The sequence below is a fragment of the Hyaena hyaena genome, unplaced genomic scaffold (assembly GCF_003009895.1).
Source record: "Hyaena hyaena isolate Hyena2069 unplaced genomic scaffold, ASM300989v1 scaffold_33, whole genome shotgun sequence".
Lineage (NCBI taxonomy): Eukaryota > Metazoa > Chordata > Mammalia > Carnivora > Hyaenidae > Hyaena > Hyaena hyaena.
The window spans coordinates 286,325-308,397 of NW_024080666.1; the positions used below are offsets into that span (position 1 = coordinate 286,325).

The following is a 22,073-nucleotide window of genomic DNA, read 5'->3' on the forward strand; positions in this document are numbered from 1 at the left end:
AATTTGACAATAAACTATTTGTAAAAAAAAAAAAAAAAAAAAAAAAAAAAAAACACCCATCTTTGTTAAAAAGAGACCCCTGACAACAGTAAAAAGATGAATACAAATTTTTAAATGGGCAAAGGATTCTAATACTCATCACTCCAAAGAACGGCCAGTAAGCATATGAAAGATGCTCAACATCATTAGCCATTAGGGAAATGCAAGTCAACACCACAAGGAGATACCACTTCACATACACTAGGTTGAGTAAAGCAAAAGGAGAGATAACTGTAAACATTGAGGAAGTGGAGAAATGGTACCCTCATCCATTTCTGATGGAACTGCAAAATGGTACAGCCACTTTGAAAAGTAGTTTGACAATTCCTCAAAATGTTAAACACAGAGTTACTATATGACCCAGGAATTCCACTCTTAACAATTCCACCCAAGATTACAGAAAACCTATGTCCACACAAAAACCTGTATGTACATAAATGTTCACGGCAATTATCATTCATAATAGTCATGAAGTGTAATACAAATGTCCATTAACTAGTGATTATTTAAATGAGTATATATATCCACACAATGTAACATTATTCAGTCATAAACAAGAATGAAGTACTGTTACCATGCTTGAAACATGGATGAACCTGGAATACATGCTAAGTGAAAAGAGCCAGTCACAAAAGGCCACATACCTTATAATCCGAATTACAAGAAATATCCGAACAGGCATTTACATACAAAGAAAAAGTAGATTAACGGTTGTCAGAGGCAACTCCAAAGGGTATGGAGTTTCTTTTAGGGCTAATAAAATGTTCTAAAATTGATAATGGTGATGGTTGCACAACTCTATCATTACATGAAAACCACTGAATTATACATTTTTAAAGAGGAATTTTAGAGTATATGAATCCTACCTCAATAAAGTTATTATTCTTTTTAATGTTTATTTATTTTGAGAGAGAGGACCGCAAGCCTCTGCACGTGGGGCAGGGGCAGAGAAAGAAGGGAGAGAGAGACAATGCCAAGCAGGCTCGGTGCTGTCAGCACAGAACCCGACGTGACGCAGGGCTGGACACACGGTTCCATCTCACAAACCATGAGATCATGACCTGAGCCAAAATCAGGAGTCAGATGCTTAACTGACTGAGCCACCCAGGTGCCCTTTAATAAAGTTATTATTAAAATGAAAGATCACTGAATTCCTCAAAAGATTTTACCTGTAAAAGCAACAAAGTAAATTATTTTCAACAGAAATCAAAATGTAGAAAATGAATATAAAAGAAGAATCTATTTAGTCTGTGCAAAACTAAGTAACTTATCTAACCTTAAGATCCCACATGGAATAAGAAACAAGCCATCAGCCTAAGAATAAATGAAATAAAGCAGGAGTAGAGGCTATACTTTGTGCTGAGCTGTTTTTAATTTGTTTGTTGATGATATTATATTTCATGTTTATTCTGCTTTTATTTTCTTTTGCTATTTACTTGAAACATTAAAAATCTTCCCCCCACACTAGGGTACCTGGCTGGCTCAGTCAGTACAATATGCAACTCTTATTCTTAAGGTCTTGAGTTCAAGCCCCACACTGGACACAGAGCTTACTAAAAATAAGCTACCCAAACCCCAACCAAATTAATAAAACTAACTCATCAGTCTCTACCAAAGCCTGTTCCTCTTCTGATGACCTTTACTTTATTTAATTCCACTCAATTACCCAGCATTGGAAAGCGTGATAAATCTCCAACTTACCTCTCTCTCTTTTACTACCCCCATATTCTCTCACAAAGTTACAGGATTCTCTACCTTAGTCATTTCCAGCAGTCTCCTCTCTATTCTCCCTGATGCTGTTGTAGTTTTGGGCCTCACAGGCATTTTATCAATCACTTGGTATGTAGCTCATGTTGCCCTCTATTATCTATTTTACATAAATGCCTATCTTCTCAACTAAATTAGTTCAATACAGGAAAAAGTTTTCTTACACCTTTGAACAGTAAGCATTTGCCCACATTCAATAAATACATGTTGAAGGTAGATTTTCTGAATAACAAGATTATCTGCCTGGGGTGGTAGGGGGAGTTTGAGTCAGGGACCTGGATTAGAATCTCAGCTCTCACACTAAGTAGTTGGACAGATTAAGTTAAACTCTCTGAACCTGGAGTAAAAGGAGTACACAGAGCACAAGGGAGAAAAAAAACTACATGAAATGCCTAGCACACCATGTTCAGTAAAACGCAGCTACAGTGTGAGTATTAAAATGTTTAGTGTTTATAGTCTGAGTACTAAAATGTTTACTTTAAAAGGAGACTCTCCTAAAACACATTACTCATTTTTCTGTATATCTATTAAAACTTGTCAAAGAAAATTCCAAAGGGTAAGGACAGAAGTAAATCACTCATTCAGGACTCACAACTCCTCTACAGGAGCAAGGCAAATTATATAAATATCTCGGATTTAAAGAAAAGTACTAAGGAGCACAAGTGCACCACCCATCAAAAATGGGTAGACACTATTCACTTCCTGTGGAAGTGGCATTTGAGAATGCTAGACCACTGCTGCCTGATCCTCAATGCCCATTTGTATATAAAATCTCATTTTTAAGTATCAGTAACTTATTTGTGGAGAAAGGGAAGGAAGGAAGAGGGAGAGAGAAAAACCACTGTGTATACCAAAACCAACACACCTTCAACTCAAAGCTGGCCCAAGAGAGCCACCAGTTTGAGATTTCTGAATGCCAACCTCACATAGATTTTAATATCTAGACTGAAATATCTACAGTATAGGGATTGTACCTGTCTTATTAGATGTGCCCAACTCCTAGCACATGTAAGTGCTCCTTATGGTCAAATGAATGCATTTCTGTATGTATTTTCAGATTTATGCTCGTGCAATTTTTTTTTTCTAAAACATCCAGTCTTATTTTATCCACCTGGCTAAGTCCTAGTTATCCTTCAAAATACAGCTTAAATGTCTCCTCTCCCCACCAATCCTGGAGAACAACTTTCCTGGTGTTTACTGGGTATTCCCTGGTATGTTAATTGATCCCCTCCCTCAAATTTAAAACACACCCCAATTACAACCCAACACGTTATATTACAGTTATGTGATTATGTATTTGTCTTATGCTCTGTTGCCACAAATCTAGAAGTTCAAGAAAACAGCAAAACTTTCTCACCTTAGAAATTCCCAGCACCATGCACAGTTCCTGACATACAGGAGGCAAATATGGATTGACTATAGCTTTTTTATTCTATGGCATTTCCTTGCAACAAATTTTAAAGAGTACAAAATTTGTTGTTGAATTCATTTTCCGATGTTACATTCTAAAAGATTTGTACCAATTTATAATTAAAGTGTTTGAATGTAATTATTTCCCCACACTCAGATGTTACCACTCCTAAAACTTAAGCTATTTGGGGCCTAATGGTATCTTAGAAACTGTTTTAACAGTTTTCTTTGAAAACTGATAAAAATGTTCTTGCTTTCTTTTTTTATTTTTAATGTTTTAATTATTTTTGAGAGAGAGAGAGAGAGAGAGAGAGAGAGCGTGAGGAGGGGAGGGTTAGAGAGGGAAGGAGATACAGAATCTGAAGCAGGCTCCAGGCTCTGGGCTAGCTGTCAGCACAGAGCCTGATACAGGCCTTGAACCCACGAATCATGAGATCATGACCTGAGCAGAAGTTGGACGCTTGACCGACAGAGCCACCCAGGCGCCCCTGTCCTTGTTTTCTTAAACACCATGTTCTTGATTTTATCCTTGTTGAAGTCCTATGATTACAAGTGCCTAAAACATAATATAAAGTTCTTTGCATAAAAAGTAATACCTGGGCTCCTGGGAGGCTTAGTCATGGTTAAGCACTGGACTCTTGCTTTCAACTCAGGTCATAATCTCACAAGTTGTGAGACTGTGCCTTAAGTTGGGCTCTGTGCTGACAGCCACTGACAATGCTGGGCTGCTTGGGCTTCTCTCTCTCCTTTGCTCTCTGCCTCTCCCCAACTCATGCTCTCTCAGGCGTGCGCTCTCTCTCTCTCAAAATAAATAAACATCTTTAAAAAATAAAATAATATCAATAGAGATATATAGGTATTTTCCTACATTAAACAGTTCTGGGTTATAATTTTTTATGAGTGGTATGGAATGATAGACAATGGTACTAGAATGGTATAAATAAAATTCTAAGTTCTGATTAAAACTCTAGCAGGATGACTAGGCAAGTTAATATGTTCTTCAATTCTCTTATCTGTAAAATGGGTACAAGCTCTCCCTTGCCAACTTTACAGATTCTTTATAGTAATCAAATGCAACAATGTACACATAAAAGCTATCTGGGAACCATAAATTGACCAATTCAACAAATACTGTATCTACTAATATGCACAAAGCACACCAGATACAAAAACCAAGTAACATATAATCAGAAAGTGGTTCTCAACTCTATCAAACAAATATCCCATTTTTGTTAACAAATCATTTATATTACCCCCTCTTGGTTATCCTGAAACAAACTTCTAACATACTTACATATTTTTAAAAATTTAACAGTGCCTTAATTGTAATATAAAAGAGAAAACTAAAACATAATAAAGTGTGCATTAAAAAAATGTTCAAGCATGATAACTGCATTTATATGTTGAATCACCATAATGATGACAGCATAATTATGACAAATTCACACCTTCCAAGACAGGTGTGTTGTTTTGGCAACTCAAATAGCACAATGGCACTGCAGATTGTGATACAGATTTCCCCAAGTGGTGAATTCTTGATAAAATTCCAAACAGAACTTCAATTTAAGAAAAAGAATTAAGAGAAACTTGATTCTCGAAAAACTGAATATACATGAAGCTGGAGTCAGATACTAAGCTAGTTATAATGTTTTCCTTCTACGTGAGTTTCTGGGCATGTGAAAGTGCTGTGAGATCCGTGGTAATTCTTTATGGTCCCTCACATTATAGGATGGCATTCCTCACCTCCAGCCACTACCAAAGGTCCTCTCACTAATTTCCACAACATCCCTTAAACAGCAGTCCTTACTCCACTGAGAACCACTAATCTAGAAGGTCCAAAATATTACTACACTGAGTAAGAGATGCTAATAGAGGTAGGTATTAAAGTGATTTGGGACCATAAATGAGAAAGGATGGTAAGTCCAGAGACAAGGTAAGTCTTAGCATGATGTATCTGGCTAGGCTATGCTAATGTTGCAGCAACCACCAACCCCCGTAATATCGGTAGCTTAAAACAAAGGTTTATTTTCTGTATAAGCTAAACTATATGTCCATCACAGATAAAAAGGTCACTGCTCACTAACACCTTTCAGCGATTAGGCTAAAAAGGCTCCATCACTACCTATGTCCTTAAATGGCAGAGAAAAGGGAGGATAACTCAAGTACTGTCTTTTAAAGGCTATCACTTCTGCTCACATTTGATTGGCCAAAGTTATATGGCCACATCAGTGGTTCCCAACCAGGAAAAATCTGTCTCTCAGGAGACTTTTGGCAATGTCTAAAGAAATTTTTGACTGTCACAACAGGAATGGGGAGGTTGGAGGCAGAGTACTACTGGGTATCAAGTGGATAAAGGCCAGAGCTACTGCTAAACATCCTGCAATGCACAAGACAGCAACCCACGTCAACAATTTACCCAGCCCAAAATGGCAACAACAGTGGTGAGGCTGAGACACCCGGGGGCATGCCTAATTTCATAGCGGGGGAAGGAGGCAGAGAAGCACAACACTACCATGAGCCAGAAGAGAGGCCTCAGAATACTGGTGGAGTAATACGAATAACTGCCGCACGTGAATAAGAATTCTCCAGGCTGCAGGAAAATCAGGAAAAGCACAGGGGTAAGAGTGCAGATGTTTTGTCTAGGTTCATCATAGGAAAGGGGAAGAAATAACATTAGATTTGCATCAGGAAGAAAACTACAGTGAAAGCATGGAGAATAACTCTGGAAAAGGAAACAGAACACTAGTTAGGAGACTGAACAGAAAAGTGATAGGGCCAAGATTAGGTGCATGGGCAATAGAAACACAGGGAAAACCAATATTTCTGAGTAGAATGGACTAGATTTTTTAATCAATTAAGTACAAAAGGTGAAAAGAAAGGCAGTCAAAAGAAGACTCATTTCTTAGTTAACTAAATGATAAAGAATAAAAGATTTTAAAAGGGTAAATAACAAATTCAGTTCTAAATATACTGAGTTTGAAGAGCTCAGTAGAGAAGCTAAGCCTATTTGAAGGTCTCTAATGTAGAGCTACTAGATAAAGGCTCTGTAATAGAATAAACCATCCCACGATGACAGGGATAATGGGAGGTAAAAAGTCAGCAAAAGGACAGAGGGTCCCTTACATCTACCCACCTACTGTGTTTTGTCTCGCCTTGCTATTAATCATAAGCTATTCACCTGATATTGACCACAGGTCTAATAGGAACTCCATGGACTATAGAGCCAGACAACCAAGCTAATTAAAATAACCTCTAAAACAGAAAAAGCTGAGTGCTGGCCTGAGAGGTTCTCATGGGAATTCATAAACTTTAGTTAATGAATGTTGACTTTTTTATTTCTCAGATGGCTATTTACTTTTGAATTATTGTCAGTATTATATTTATGAAACATATTTTCTACAAGTTATAGGTATTTGACCAATGATCAATAAATTACTTAATACGAGAATAAGAGACAAATGTTTATATTTAACAAAGGAAAAAGAAAAAGTCTGGCCTGGTGAAATACCACTAGAAAGAAATTCAAACTATAGGCTTACAAGCAGGAAACATAAAAAGGTGTGGAAACATAAAAAGGTGTGCAGGTTTAGTTCAATTGCCTACGACAATAGCCTATATTCTAAACAGAGGAAAGTCTAAGAATTGAAGTTCCTTAAACTGAGAGCAACTGGAGAAAAACTCCAAAGAGCACAAAGGACTAAGTGCACAGGTATCAATACTCATTGATGCAAAATCTGAGATGCAAATGATACAATCCAATGAAAAGAATGTTTTTGTGCTAACATTTAATATGAGCTACAAGGGGAGGTACCTGGGTGGCTGAGCTGGTTGAGCATTTGACTCATGACTTCCTTAATTTCAGCTCAGGTCATGATTTGATGGCTCGGTTCATGAGATGGAGCCCTGTGTTGGGCTCTGTGCTTGGGATTCGTTCTTTCCCTCTCTCTCTCTCTCTGTGCTCCTCCCCCACTTGCATTCTCTCTCTCAAAATAAATAAACTCAAAAAAAAAAAAAAAAGAAAGAAAGAAAGATGAACTATAAAGGACAAATTTAGAGATAGGCTTCTTGTTCACCCGCTGGTCTTGGGTTAAATATCATACTGGCATACCAGCTTTACCTTAAGGAATCTTATTTAAAAATTAACTTTGTAACTAGACCTATTGTGGGGATGGATAATCCTATAACATATAAAAACATCAAATCACAATATACACCTGAAACTAATAGGATATTGTATGTCAATTATACTTCAATTTTTAAAAAAAAGTTTGCTTCGGAGTGCCTGGGTGGCTCAGTCAGTTAAGTGTCCAACTTTGGCTCAGGTCATGATCTCATAGTTCATGAGTTCAAACCCTGTGTCTGGCTCTGCAATGACAGCTCAGAGCCTAAAAACCTGCTTTAGATTCTGTGTCTCCCTCTCCCTCTCTGTTTAATAAACAGAATGTTTAAATAAACATTTAAAAAAAGAAATTTTAAAAAAGTTTGCTTCAATGGGGACTTAACCTCTCTGCATTTCTGGGATGCATCATATGGCCCCTCTGGTTGCTGCACCAGAAATGAGATCCCATGCCCCACCACAAAGCATCTCATCCAGGTCCCGGAGAAAGAGAGGCCAGAAACTTGGGGTGATGACTGGTCAGTCTGGCTCTGCAGCAGGCCTCAGTGTCTGGTCACCTCCGGGTGGTGAAACCATGTAGTCCCAAACAGAAGAGGAAGGCTAGAGCAGCAGCTGACACAGAGCAAGCTGCTAAAGATCTGGGAGGTGACAGAATCAAGAGAATCTTAGAAGGAGCTTAAGATGTGCCTGATCTGAGTATTTCATATCAGAGTTTCCAATACTGTTATTGACAGAGTGTTATAGGCTGAAATGTCTCACCTCACCCCAAATTCATATGTTGAAGCTCTAGCCCCCAGAACCCCATCAGAATGGGACTATATTTGGAAACAGAGCTTTAAAGAGGTTAATTAAGGGAGTGCCTGGGTGGCTCAGTTGGTTAAGTGTCCAACTCTTGATTTCAGCTCAGGTCATGATCTCACAGTTAGTGAGTTCAAGCCCTGGGTCAGACTTTACACTGACAGTGCAGAGCTTGATTGGGATTCCCTCTCTCTCTGTTCCTCCCCCACTTGTTTTCTCTCTCTCTCTCTCTCAATAAATAAATAAACTTAAAGAGGTTAATTAAGGTTAAAGTAAATTTCTGTTAAGCCAAAAAATTAACATTTTTTTAGATTCATAAATTAGAGGTTAAAAGAAGAATCAAGAGGGGCACCTGGGTGACTCAGTTGGTTAAACATCCAACTCTTGATTTCAGCTCAGGTCAGGATCTCACCACTCGTGAGTTCCAGTCCCACATCGGGCTCTGTGCTGACAGGGCAGAGCCTGCTTCGGATCCCCTCTCTCTCTACCCCTCCCCTGCTCGCTCACACTCTCTCAAAATAAATAAACTTCTAAAAAAATTTTTAAAAAGAAGAATCAACAAAGTCATCTATGTGAATGTGACACCTGTTTTTTGTCGCCCAACCATTCTGCAATTGATTTTCAAAGGAGACCTCTTCCCATTTGGGCAGGTGGGGCGATCCCCAGACTGACTAACCAGAGGCGGCTCCTAGCACCACTAGTTGTTTCAGGGATGGGAAAGGACCCAAGTCAAATCAATGACACAGCTCCGGGACTTCTGTTGGAACGGCAATGGGAAAAAAAATTCTCTCTCTGCTGGACTTGACACTGGGAGTAGTTAGCCTCAACCTGACCCAAGACTTAAAACTAACAGAAAGAAAAGCAAAGCCAAGACAAAGAGTCCTGATGATACTGGCTGGTTGTGACCCACGATCTGGCACTCTGAGGCCAGCTCTATTTTCAGACCAAGCCAATGAATTCCTCTTTTGACAAAAATTTGACTTGGACATATTTTCCGGTACATAATTATTGAGCAAAAATTGAATTAACATTCATAGAAATAACAGTGATATAACACAAACTGCATAAAAAATGGAACCAATCAGTAATCCAGTGAATAATATAGACAATTAATAACTTTAAAAATAACAGTTGTCAAGGGGGGTCTGGTTGGTTCAGTCAGTTAAGCATCTGACTCATTTCAACTCAAGTCATAATCTCATGGTTGTGGGATCGAGGCCCAACCTGGGCTCCAAACTGAGCACAGACCCTACATGGGACTCTCTCTCTCCCTCTCTTTACTCCTATCCCATGTTCACTCTCTCTCCCTCCCTCTCTCAAATGAAATAAACATTTAAAAAATAGCGGTTGTCAAACTATCTGGTCTCAGGTCTCCTTATTTACATTCTTAATTACTGGGTCCTCTTATTTACATTCTTAATTACTGAGAATTCCAAACAGGTTTCGTTAATGTTTCTTTTCATTTATGTGCTAAAACTAAAAGGTGTTTAAATATGTATTTTATTAACTTAGTTTAAAATAATAAGCCTATTAATGTGTTAATATAATGTTTTATGAAAAATAACCATTTTCCCAAACAAAAACATCATATTCAGAGTGACACTGTTGTCCATTTTTGCTAATTTAACATCTAACTTAAGACAGCTAGATTCTCATATTTGCTTCTGCATCCTTTTTTATTTTTTAAGATTATGTTTTTAAGTAATCTCTACACCCAATATAGAGCTCAAACGTACAATGCCGAGATCAAGAGTCACACGTTCCACCAACTGAGCCAGGCAGGTGCCCTGCTTCTGCATTCAATCTGTTGTTCTGGTTAAAGAACATGAAGAAAATGTGCCTCACGCACATACACTCTTAGAAAAGGGAGGAGTATTTTAATAGTATTTTTAGATCATAATGATTATTCATCTTTTATTCAACACCAAAATGCACCAACTGGCAATCGTTAAAGGTTAGCTGCAATGTGGAATCTGAAACCACATCAACGAAATTCTTGGCTCTGTTTGGTGTATACTGGTGATATATTAGTGATATATCTTGTAACATCATGCATTGGTCACCAAAAAATACTAGTTCAATGAATTATACAGATCTTCCAAATGCTGACACATTTCCTTACACAATATACATCTTTTAAAAATCACATTCCTGGGGCGCCTGGGTGGCTCAGTTGGTTAAGCATCCGACTTCGGCTCAGGTCATGATCTCACAGTTTATGGGTTCGAGTCCCGCGTCAGGCTCTGTACTGACAGCTCAGAGCCTGGACCCTGCTTTGGATTCTGTGACTCCCTCTCTCTCTGCCCCTCCCCTGCTCACGCTTTGTCTCACTCTGCCTCAAAAATAAATCAACATTAAAAAAAAAATCACATTCCTTAGTATCACCACCAATCTCATCAGAAAAATCTGTAAGTATCACACAGCTGGCAAGCCCAGGGTGGCAGATACAAGTTTTAAAATCTAATTTTCACTTGAAAGATCAGATTTTATCATTGACAACTACCAGTTATTCTCTTTGAGTGTCAGGCCCACTTCATTAATTTTCAAGGAAATACCTGACAAATATCAAAGTATGAGTAACTATGGTTCATCTCTCATTCTTTTAAGTAAAAATAAGAGTGGTATTCCATTCAAAGACAGTTAATTTACCTTGAAGCTCAACCACACAGGTAATGTTCCTAGAGATGAATCTTGTACTTGGATGTGCAGAAGTACTTTACGCACACTTCCACTGAATCACAAAGAGTATTAAAAAGATATGCACTCCAGGGTGGAGATTTTAAAAATAAAACTTATTACTGCTTGACCAAGAATATTCTTAAGTTAAAATGACACTTTTTCAAATGCTTAACATGTGTGTTTGTCTGTGAAGAACACAGTAAAGATTCATACAGTTTAATGCCACTGCCCTGGCAAGTGGTGCTAAGGTACAAGTGGTGTGCCACCCACTACTTCTTCAGCATCAGTGCAAATATCAACACAGAAATACAGCAAGTAACACATTTTATTACAAAAGTAATTTTGATGGGGCGTCTGGGTGGCTCACTCAGTTCAGCATCCAACTTCAGCTCAGGTCATGGTCTCATGGTTCTGGAGTTTGAGCCCCACATTGGGCTTTGCATTGACAGGGCAGAGCCTCCTTCAGATTGTTTCCCTCTCTCTCTGCCCCTCCCCCACTTATTCGTGTTCTCTCTCTCTCTCTCAAAATTAAGTAAACATTAAAAATAATAATAATGACTTCATGAGCTCCCTAAAAGGGTCATGGGGACCCCAAGATTTTGTGGACTACACTTTGGGAAATGATTTTTAATGTTTATTTATTTTGAAAGAGAGCAAGTGGGGGGAGGACAGAGAGAGAGAATCCCACCCAGGCTCCATGCCATCAGCCTAGAGCCCAATATGGGGCTCAATCTCACAAACCATGAGATCATGACCTGAGCCGAAACCAAGAGTTGGATGCTCAACTGACTGAGCCAGCCAGGTGCCCTGGGAAACAGTATTCTAAAAGACTGAATTTTAATAACTGATAACTGAATAATACATTTCCTAAAACCTTTGAAACAAAGGAAATTATCAACTCATGTAGTTTATTCTTTCAAAAGAGGTGTTTCAGAATCCCCTGCAGGTTAGCCCAGCTCTACTAAATATGTATCAGGAGTGGGGCCCTACCTTTAAAAAGCACTCGAGGAGTCTGACGTGCTGTCAGTTTTACAAAGCACTGATATAGTCTATGCTAATCTACATAGTTCACTTTACAAATTACCAAAAAGACAGTGAAACAAATTACAGTATCATGAATATATGCAACTGATTAAAAACACTAATTTAATTGCACAGGGGCTCCTGAGTGGCTCAGTTGGTTAAGCGTCTGACTTTGGCTCAGGTTATGATCTCACGGTTTGGGAGTTCGAGCCCCATGTCAGGCTCGGTGCTGACACCTCAGAGCCTGGAGCCTGCTTCAGATTCTGTGTCTCCCTCTCTCTCTGCCCATCCCCTGTTCACGCTCTCTCTCTCTCAAAAATAAACAAATATTTAAAAATTTTTAAAAATACACTAATTGCACAAAAGCTACATCATTTTTCTTTAAAACTGGCTGCTTAATTTCAACATCTATACACATGAAATTCTTCCTTTAACTTAATTTTAGTGGGCCACATCTATGACAGAAATGTACCTAGTGTGTTTGGTACAATAATACCTGGTTTATCTCACCACATTAAGTACTACTTTCGGTCAACCTTTCACCAAGTGATTGAATTATTACAATGATTAGCATCTGCTAATATGCTCTAGAATTCACTAATGAATACTGTTGATAAATATCCTTAATAAAGTTTTGCATTTAGAAATATATTTTGCTGTTTTCATGCCTAGTATAGCCATGGCTTGTGGTCCCAAGAAGACTCTGAAGCACGCAGGCAGCTCCAGAGCACAGGATGCTGGATTGACTGACTTGTTTGTTTGCCCCTTGTCCATCTATCAGGCCCCATAAACTGAGAGATCATCTCCCTCTCATCATTTTCCTAAACAACAGACTAAGTATGTCCTAACAGGACCTGAGGTAAAGAAGATCTGTATGTAGTATTTTATTAAGATTGATGGCAAGGTCCAAACTGATATAACCTACCCTGCTGGTTTTATCAATGTCATCAACACTGACAAAACTGGGGAGAATTTGCATCTAAACTATGACACCAAGGGCCGCTTCGCTGTTCATCGGATTATACCTGAGGAGGCCAAGTATAAGTTGTGCAAAGTGAGAATGATCTTTATGGGGATAAAAGGAATCCCTCATTGGTGACCCATGATGCTCTCACCATCTGCTATCCTGATCTCCTCATCAAGGTGAATGACACCATTCAGAATATTGGAGTCTGGAAAGATTACTGATTTCAGCAGGTTTGATACTGGTAATCTGTGTATGGTGACTGAAGGTGCTAACCTGGGAAGAACTGGTCACGTGAAAGATGCCAATGGCAACAGCTTTGTCACCCAGCTCTCCAACATTTTTTGTTAATCGCAAAGGCAACAAACCATGGATTTCTCTTCCCCATGGAAAGGGTATCCACCTCAATTGCTGAAGAGAGAGACAAGAGACCGGGGGCCAAAAAGAGCACTGGGTAAACTGGTTCCTAGGTGATGTGATTGGAAGTCTTTATACTTAAAAGTCATAGCATGAAAAAGAAATAGGAATATATTTTGACCTGAAAAAGATCTGAATTCATCGATATTAAAATAGAGAAATCATCCCTTACTCCAAAAAAATAATTCAGTAACAGTCCTTAAAAAAAAAAACATAAATGAAATGCACTCTAAATATGCAAATTGGGATTTGATAAATCTTAAGTAAATTACTCCAGTGCATCGATGCCTGCAAAATAAAGCCTGTACCACATTAAAACAAAGCAATAAGGATAAGCATACTAAAATATCCAAAGCCTATAAAATCAAGAGCTACCTTTTAAAAAAAATATGTCATACAGATTCCCATGCCTCCTCCACTCAATTCCCATTCTGAATCTATGTGTGTTGGGATGGAGCATGGAAAGAGAAAAATAACTAAAAAAAAAAAAAAAAAAAAGCTCTTCCACAGATGGAGATGCAACTACTCTTCAACTAGCACTTGGGAACTACTTGAGGTGACGTAAGTGAAGAGCTGACCATGCCCTCCTTAGATGATCTCTAAAGAAATGTTAACTAGTTGGGCTTGCTGAGCAACTGTCTCACAGTGTTTAAGTTAACTCCTGACAGCAAAAACTAAATTCAACTTGCCTCTCAGAACCAGTGAAGTGACTAGTTAACCAGTGAAATGACTGGAAAATGTTATGGTTTCCAAACAGATTAATATCCCCCCCCCCACAAGACCAAATTCCATTGGGAGTTTAGATGCTACTTTTGGCACCTACACAAAATCCTAAATCTCTAAAAGGAGCCCAAGTAAGTATTTTAAAGTACTTGGCGGGGGGGGGGGGGGGAATCTTATCATGGGAAATACAAGTTCCTATAACTTGCTACCAGACATTTCAAATGAATTGAAAAACAAAGAAAGAGGAGAAAAGAGGGGAGAGAGGAACAAATGAAGAGACAGACATTGAAGCAAAACAAATGGGGCAATACCTTCAAGAGACCCATAAAGTTAGATATAAGACGATTACATAGCACATAGGTACATCATTGTATGAAAGAATGTAAAGCCAACCCAAGTTGAAAGAATTCAAAAAATAAAGTTAGATGGAGTGCCTGGGTAACTCAGTGGGTTGAACATCTGACTTCGGTTCAGGTCATGATCTCCCCCGGTTCATGAGTTCGAGGCCCACATCAGGCTCACTGCAGTCAGCCTATCAGCACAGAGCCCACTTCAGATCCTCTGTTCCCCTTTCTCTACCTCTCCTCATGCTCACTCTCTCTCTCAAAAAATAAATTAAAAACATTAAAAAAAAAAAAGAGGACCTTAATAGCTAAACCACCTCCAACTCTGATCTTGCTGCACCCCAGGCCAACTGAATCACAATTTCTGGAGATGGAATCCAGCCACCAGTAGTCTGCAAAGCTCCCCAAAAGATTTCAAAATGCAGCCTAAGTCGAGAACCACTGTCCCAAATCTTGGGAGTTAAAAAGTAATAAAAAGATGAATCCCACAGTTACAAGTTTTCTAAAATGCAGTTTTCATTTAACACAGTCTTTGAGCCTAAATGGATTTGCAATTATTACCAACTTAAAAAAATTTTTTTTAATGTTTATTTTTGAGAGAGAAGGACAGAGCAGGGGAGGAGGCAGAGAGTGAAAGAGACACAGAATCTGAAACAGCACCAGGCTCTGAGCTATCAGCACAGGGCCTGATGTAGGGCTTGAACTCACAGATCGTGAGATTATGATCTGAGCCAAAGGTGGACACTTAACCCACGGAGCCACACAGGCGCCCCCAATTATCACCAACTTTAAATTGAGATGTTATAATAAACACTTTCTTTTGAGAGAGCGAACAGAAGCCAGGAAGAAAGCAGAGGGGGGAGGGAGGTACAGGCAGAGGGAGAGAGGGAAAGAAGGAGAGCGGGAGAGAGGGAGAGAAGGAGAAGGGAGAGGGAGGGGGAGAGAATCTAAAGTAGGCTCCATGCTCAGCACCACCACCCTGGGACCACAACCTAAGCCAAAATCAAGAGTCGGATTGTCAACTGACTGAGGCACCCATGCACCCCAATAGACACTCTTTATAAATCAGTCTCTTGTAGCTAACTATCTGACCTATATCATTTGTAGTAGCAAATAATCAAGACTTAAATTAAGATTCTGAACACCTATCCTCTTAGTTTTACATAAGTACCACCCTAGTTTCCATCCACTCTTATGGTTAAATTTTCTTGGATGCAAAACATACCACATAATAGTGTCAAGGTGACACAACCTAAAATACCTTGTTCCTGAGAAACTGGAATTCAGCCACTTTTCCCATCACCAAAATTACACATTTTTAAAATGAGGAAAAAATCCAAAAATACTTAATCTGACTCATTATCAAGCATATGTTTTGTCATATTATGATGCAAACAGTATCATACTGAAAGTTGTTCAAATGAATATCTAGACATATTTGTCAACTGTTTTTCCCTTTTTAAAGCAATTGAATCTTCATCACCTGTTGAGTAAAGAGCCCTAAATTTGATAATTTAACAAAATTAAATTCTGTTATGCTGATCTAAGTCCTATACCTTTCATTTAGTGCAGAAAATAATGAAATCAATGAAACGGTCTTAGTCATGTTAGTTTTACACAAGATTAAACATCACTTCAGAGTCACATTTACTTTTTTTAATGTTTTATTTATTTCTGAGAGAGAGAGAGCATGAGCAGGGAAGGGTCAGAGAGAGAGGGGGACACAGAATCTGAAAAAGGCTCCAGGCTCTGAGCTGTCAGCACATAGCCCGACGCGGGGCTCGAATCCACGAACCTCGAGATCATGACCTGAGCCGAAGTCAGACGCTCAACCGACTGAGCCACGCAGGCAATTTTTTAATTTATTTTTGACAGAGAGATAGAGACAGTAGGAGCAGGAAAGGGGCAGAGAGAGAAGGAGACACAGAATCCGAAGCAGGTTCCAGGCTCTGAGCTGTCAGCAAAGAGCCGGATGTGGGGCTCCAACCCACGAACCCTGAGATGATGACCTCAGCTGAAGTTGGAAGCTTAACCGACTGAGCCACCCAAGCGCCCCACATTTATTTTTTTTAATGTTTATTCATTTTTGAGCACAAGCAGGGGAGAGGCAGAGACAGAGGGAGACAGACCGAAAGCGGGCTCCAGGCCCTGAGCTGACACCACAGAGCCTGACACAGGGCTCGAATTCATGAACTGCGAGATCATGACCTGAGCCAAAGGCAGACGCTTAATGAACTGAGCCACCTAGGCACCCCCAGAGTCACCTTTAATTATCACTTAAGCAAAACAAAAATTTCTGCCTAACTACACAATCTTCTAGAAAAAAAGGAAATCAAAACATGTACAATGAGCACTGAAATGCCAACATAAGATGTTTAAAGAACCATTCACTCTAAAAATCTCTGAATGAAAAATGAAAAAAAGTTAGACATGAGCTAGAGAGGGCCAAAATAGAACTGAAATAAGTTTAAACATAAGAAAAATAATGTATACTCTCACCAAAATAGGCAAAAGCTTAGACAAAATTAAATATGCATTTTAAAGGTAATGAACGAGGCAGATCCTGTGGGGTTAACTGCCCTAGTAGGGGCCTCAGCAATTCAGAGCTCAATTAGAATAGTGTCTAATGATGTTACTATAACACCAGCTCAATCAGAAAAAACAGCTTCCAAGCCAGAGAGGTGGAGTGTGACTGGGCAGCATAAATTAGTTTAATACTTGCTCTTAATGGGGGGGGGGGGGGGGGGGGGGGGAACGGAGATCTAAAGAGGAATGCAGAAAAAATAATTCACACACAAAGAAATAGCTCAAGTAAAATGTAGCTTTAAAAAGTGAAGCACAAGTTTTTGAAATAAGGTTTGCTGCTTTATAGTATAAGCAGAATTGCTTCAAGCAGCAAAGCCATCATAAAAGGCCAAAGATCCATATAAAAGGTATTCAAAAATTTCACCTTCTCAGCCCAAATTTTCACTAAATCTGAAAATGATTTGCAATTTTTTCTAAGTTCAAGATTTACAATGCAGGCACTTAGCTAAACAGAGAAGTTTCTATTAGGCACTCCCACTCTGAAAATCAAAAAATTAAAATGTAATACCTCTTTAACGCAACCTCACCTCAAAACCTGGAAAGCAAAGAAAAAGCCACTTCTATTAATAGACTCACAAATGTTGTATCAATTTTCTCTAGAAAGGCTTTTAGTTTTAATTCCAACAACTGAAACTTACATAATTCATTAGCACCTTTAGATCTAAAGATACTGCAAATCTAAGTGCTTAGCCTACCTGTATTACACAGCTCACTCAGTTACAAACCCGGTTAAGAAAAAAATCATAAAGAAAACAAATTTAAGAAGCATTAACAGGATATCATATTTTAAAAGTTAATTGTATCAATCACTTACAACTTGAAATGTCATGTACTTAGCATATCAGAACTTTCCAAAGAGAAAATAAGAAATAAAAGTCCTTAGCAGAAAAAAAAAAGTTACTCAGTGGAACTTCCTATGCTATATTTCAGCTGAAATATAGTCTCAGAACAACAAGGCAAAGGCAGTTAATGAAATCCACAATAAACTGTATTCCATTGCAATATTCTAAATCTAATTGCTGTATGAAAAGTATGCCTTTCTTTATTATCTATTAACGGTACATGGTTTCTTCCAACAAAAAATACTGAACCTACTTCTTAAAATCCGCATTATCAAACTGCTATTGATGCTAAAGAGATGCTAATTTTGGCAAAATTCAGAGGTTGTTAACAAAATTAGCCCAGATTACATGCCTTTAGAAAATCAACTCAGACTAATTAAAATGATTCCACATCATCTTATATTTGTAATTCCGGACAAACGGGCAGTTTCACCTTAAAACTATGGTGCAAAATCGAAAGGCATTAGGAAACTAAATTCAAAATAAATTAATTAGAAACAAATACAGTCATTAAAAATTTTACTAGTATTCTCAGGGGGAAAAGAGCTATCAATCACCAAGAGAGTTTAAAAAACCTCTCTATACCCTCAAAGAAATCTTTCAAGTTAACCAAACACACCCATTTCTTTGAAAATCTTGCCTGAGAGATTATAACAGCAGTTTGGGGCTATGATGCAGCCACCGCCCTACATCGTATACCAATTTCACGCTCAGTACTCGTAATCCTAGCAATAAAATAAACTACCGTCCTTTATTTTTTTGTTAGGAGTGGAAGGTGGGGGTGGGTCAGTTAGGTGCCGAGAACGTGTCCCGCATACCGCCATCACCCGTAATACTCAAAAAGTAAGTAAGCAAATCAAAGCCAGAAACATAAACTGGAATGACACAACCAGGAAGGGAAAGTAAAGGACAAAGAGAAAAACAAAAATTTGCTTAAGAAAAGAAAATAAGACCAGCCATTTACAACTTTCATTTATACCTAAGGCGAAACACTCCAGCCAGCCCAGCGCGCCCGGCCGGGGCGGACAGCGAAACTACTCAAGAACAACAAAGAGAAGCGGCGGCCGCAGCAGGAGTCCGGGTCCGACTTTAACTTGATTCTGCCACCAACCGCAAGGGGAGTTCGCGGCCGCAGGACACACCTCGGGGCGCGAGGGACGCCAGGCCCCGCGGCCCCGCCGGCCCGGCCCGTCAGGGGGCCGCGCTCGCTCTCCCGGCGCACCCGCCGGCCTCCTGCTCGCTCCGGGCCGCCGCCGCCGCCGCCGCCGCCGCTGCCGCCGGGAGCCCGCCCCGGGGCGGGGAAGCCGCGGGCGGGGTGCGCGGGCCCGGCCGGGGGAAGGGGAGGGGACATGGCGCGTTACCTGGGCTCGGGCGATGGCGAGGAGTGTCCGCTCTCCCGCCGCGGCTCGTCCGCGGGAGCGCAGAGCCAGTCGCTCCCCTGGCGGCGCGGAGCGCTCCTCGGCCCCGGCCCCGCCGCGTCCGGGCCGGGCCGCCCCTCCTCGGCGCCGCGCTGCTGCCCGCGCGGGCTGCCTAGAGCTCCCGGGCCGCCCCGCGACCGGGGGGCCTCTCTCGCGGGGCGCCCGGCTCCCCTCCCCCGCTCCCGCCCCCTGGGCGGCCGTGGAGTCGAGGGGAGGGCGGGAAGGGCCTCCCGAGGAGAGCGGGCGGGCGCGAACGCGGGCTCCGCCACCCGAGCCGCTCCGTTACCGCAGCGGCGACGACGACCAGGGCCGTGTTGTTGCTGCCAACTTGTCGAAAGGACACTGAGCATGCGCGCACAGAGACCACATCCGGGTAACTTCAGGGTTTGGCCCTTTTTCCCCCTGCAGCTTTCCTTTCTCCCGGCTGCCCCCGCCTCCCGCCCGGAGTGACGGGAGGGTCGCTCTGCGCAGGCGCTCGTGAGGCAGCGCCAGTCGGCCCGCTGCCCGGAGTCCCGGTCTGGGCTCCGGCCCTGGCGGAGGGCGCTGCCCCGCAGAGGCTGCGCGCAGTGTGTTCATCAGAGAAACTGGCACCCCTTTACACAACAGTACGCAAGCAGCGCTGGAGAGCTTGGAACGGAGTGGGCGTCCAGTAAGTCTTTCTAAATAGCGATCCGCCGGGCCTTGTGTTTTGAGGACCTGCGGCCACAAAAATTAGACTCGGACAGCCAGCTCCGGGGAGAAGGGGGTTGTCGCGGTTTACATAGGGAAGAAACAGGCGACGACCGCACCTTCCTTCCCTTTTCGCCAGCCTTGGATTACTGCATCCAAAGGTGTTTAAATTTGCCAAATCCCTTTTTGGGCTGGAGAGCTGCACGGGAGAGTCAAGGAATCACACATTTGAGAGTCTGACCAGGTGCTATGAAAAGTGAGTGGAAGAGATCTAGGTGAAACCTCAGAGTTGGAAGGGACCTTCCAGACCTACAACATACCTGTTAACTAGGTTACCCGTTGGGTAGGGAGAGGCATAAACTCTGCTCTTGAATTAATACTTTGTTTGAAAGCTTTCCAAGATGCCTGCGTTTATTTTGTATTTTACACGTTTCAGAAAACACATACTAATTGTATATTTTTGAATTTTTATTTTACTTTTTTACCACCACAGAAATACTTCTGTTGGGGGTCCCACGGAAGCTAATTATTGGGAAGTCGTAAAGTCATATGTCGCCCTCGTACCTTTCACACAGAGTGTCCCACCTCCTATTCCCATGCTGTCTCACCCACCATCACGTCCTGGGCTCTTACTTCATCTACCAGAAAGCCTCTACAACTGTCATGTTCACTGGTGTTCCCTACTCCTGGGGTTCAGGAAGACTTTCCAAGAGTAGGTTTTAGGGACTCCATTTACACATCTTCCACTGCTATATGTACTATTTACTAAAAATCACTTGAGGACAGAGTGCCCCCTTTCAAAACTGTCCTTCCACCTGATGGAAGAAAAGTAAAACTCTCACCCATTAAGATACATCAACTCAAGACGTAGAAACCTCCAGGACAGTTCAAAGGGACAATTCAGAAATTGGTGTCCGTGATGTGGAAGTGAGTGACCCAAATGAACGGGTTATAAATTCTTCTGCAAGTCAGGTGGTTTCCAGTCTTTTGCTATCAACAAAACCGAAGGAAGGTCTAACTAGGTGATTTCGTAAAAGATCAACACGTGGTGCCTAGGTGGTATACCTCAGAAGGAGGTATATGTTAATGTTATATATAATGTTAATGTAATGGTATATATAATGTTAATATACCAATGTTAAACAGTAACATTGGTATAACTAAACCTCTTCCATTCCCATCTGTATTCGTTATTTATTGCTGTATGACAATATAGCCACAACTTTAGCAGCTTAAAACACACATTTATTAGTTCACAGTGTCTACGGGTCAGGAGTTTAGGCATGGCTTAGCGGGGTCCTCTGCAAGATCACACACTGAAGGTTGGCGGGGAAGGGATGCACTTCCAAGCTGTCATTGGGAGCATTCAGTTCCCTGCAGGCTGCACAGGACTGAGGGCCTTAGTCCCTTGCTCACTGTCAGCTGGAGGTCCCTTCAGTACTTTGTCAGTATAGCAGCTTGCTTCTTCAAAGCCAGCAAGGGGAAGATTCTCAGTGTAAGACACTGGTAACAGCCTTATGTGATGTAATCATATATGCATAATTAGATATATCCTGTCACCTTCGCCATACTCTATTTTTTTTTATGATTATTTATTTTTGAGAGAGAGACAGGGAGACACAGAATCTGAAGCAGGCTCCAGGCTCTGAGCTGTCAGCACAGAGGCTGACGCGGGACTCGAACTTAAGAACATCAAGATCATGACCTGAACTGAACTCAAGACGCTTAACTGACGGAGCCACCCAGGCGCCCCTTCCATACTCTATGGCCCAGAAGCAAATCACAAGTCCCGCCCTTACTCAAGGGAAGGAGACCACATAGGAAGGCAGGGATCATGTGAGGCCACGTTAGAATCCACTACACTATTTATTTATGCAAGTAATAAGCCCTGTAATCCCAGCCTCCTCAGAATTTATCTTCAAGTTCTCTTCAATTTCTTGCTTAAGGGAAATCTGATTTTTCCCCTGGGACAGTGCTTTCCCTTTCCCTATGAAAGTACTGGTAACTGTGTTTTCAATCATAAGCCTCTTAGACTGTGCCTGGAAGTGGGGTCCTCCTCGCTCCTCAACAGACCGCCCCCCTCTCTCCCTACTAACCTGCAGCTTTACATCTGCTATCCAGTACTCCTCATCGTTGCTTTCATTCCTCTTCATTTTTTTCACCATTTGCTCTGTCCTTCACTCCAATACCACTTCTGTCTTAATCCTAGGTGCTTATAATGTACATGATGATCTTTGCAATACCCTGACCTCTCAGTTCTTTGACTTCTCCTCCAAC

The 22,073-nt window shown here is 41.0% G+C and overlaps 1 protein-coding gene and 1 pseudogene across 3 annotated transcripts in view; one reads left to right on the top strand and one right to left on the bottom strand.

The window, feature by feature from the left end:
* The window catches only part of SMAD4 (SMAD family member 4), a 62,565-nt gene extending 43,132 nt beyond the window's left edge, over positions 1–19,433 (bottom strand). The window contains exon 1 of one of the 3 annotated variants that reach the window (XR_005527810.1): positions 19,071–19,433. The gene's annotated coding sequence lies outside the window, so the exon portion shown is untranslated. Of the gene's footprint in view, positions 1–18,688; positions 18,828–19,070 lie in introns of those variants that run through there. The other 2 variants (XM_039228831.1, XM_039228832.1) reach the window with 2 other exon arrangements.
* On the top strand, positions 12,513–13,255 carry LOC120229686 (annotated as a pseudogene).
* Positions 19,434–22,073: the final 2,640 nt, after the last annotated feature.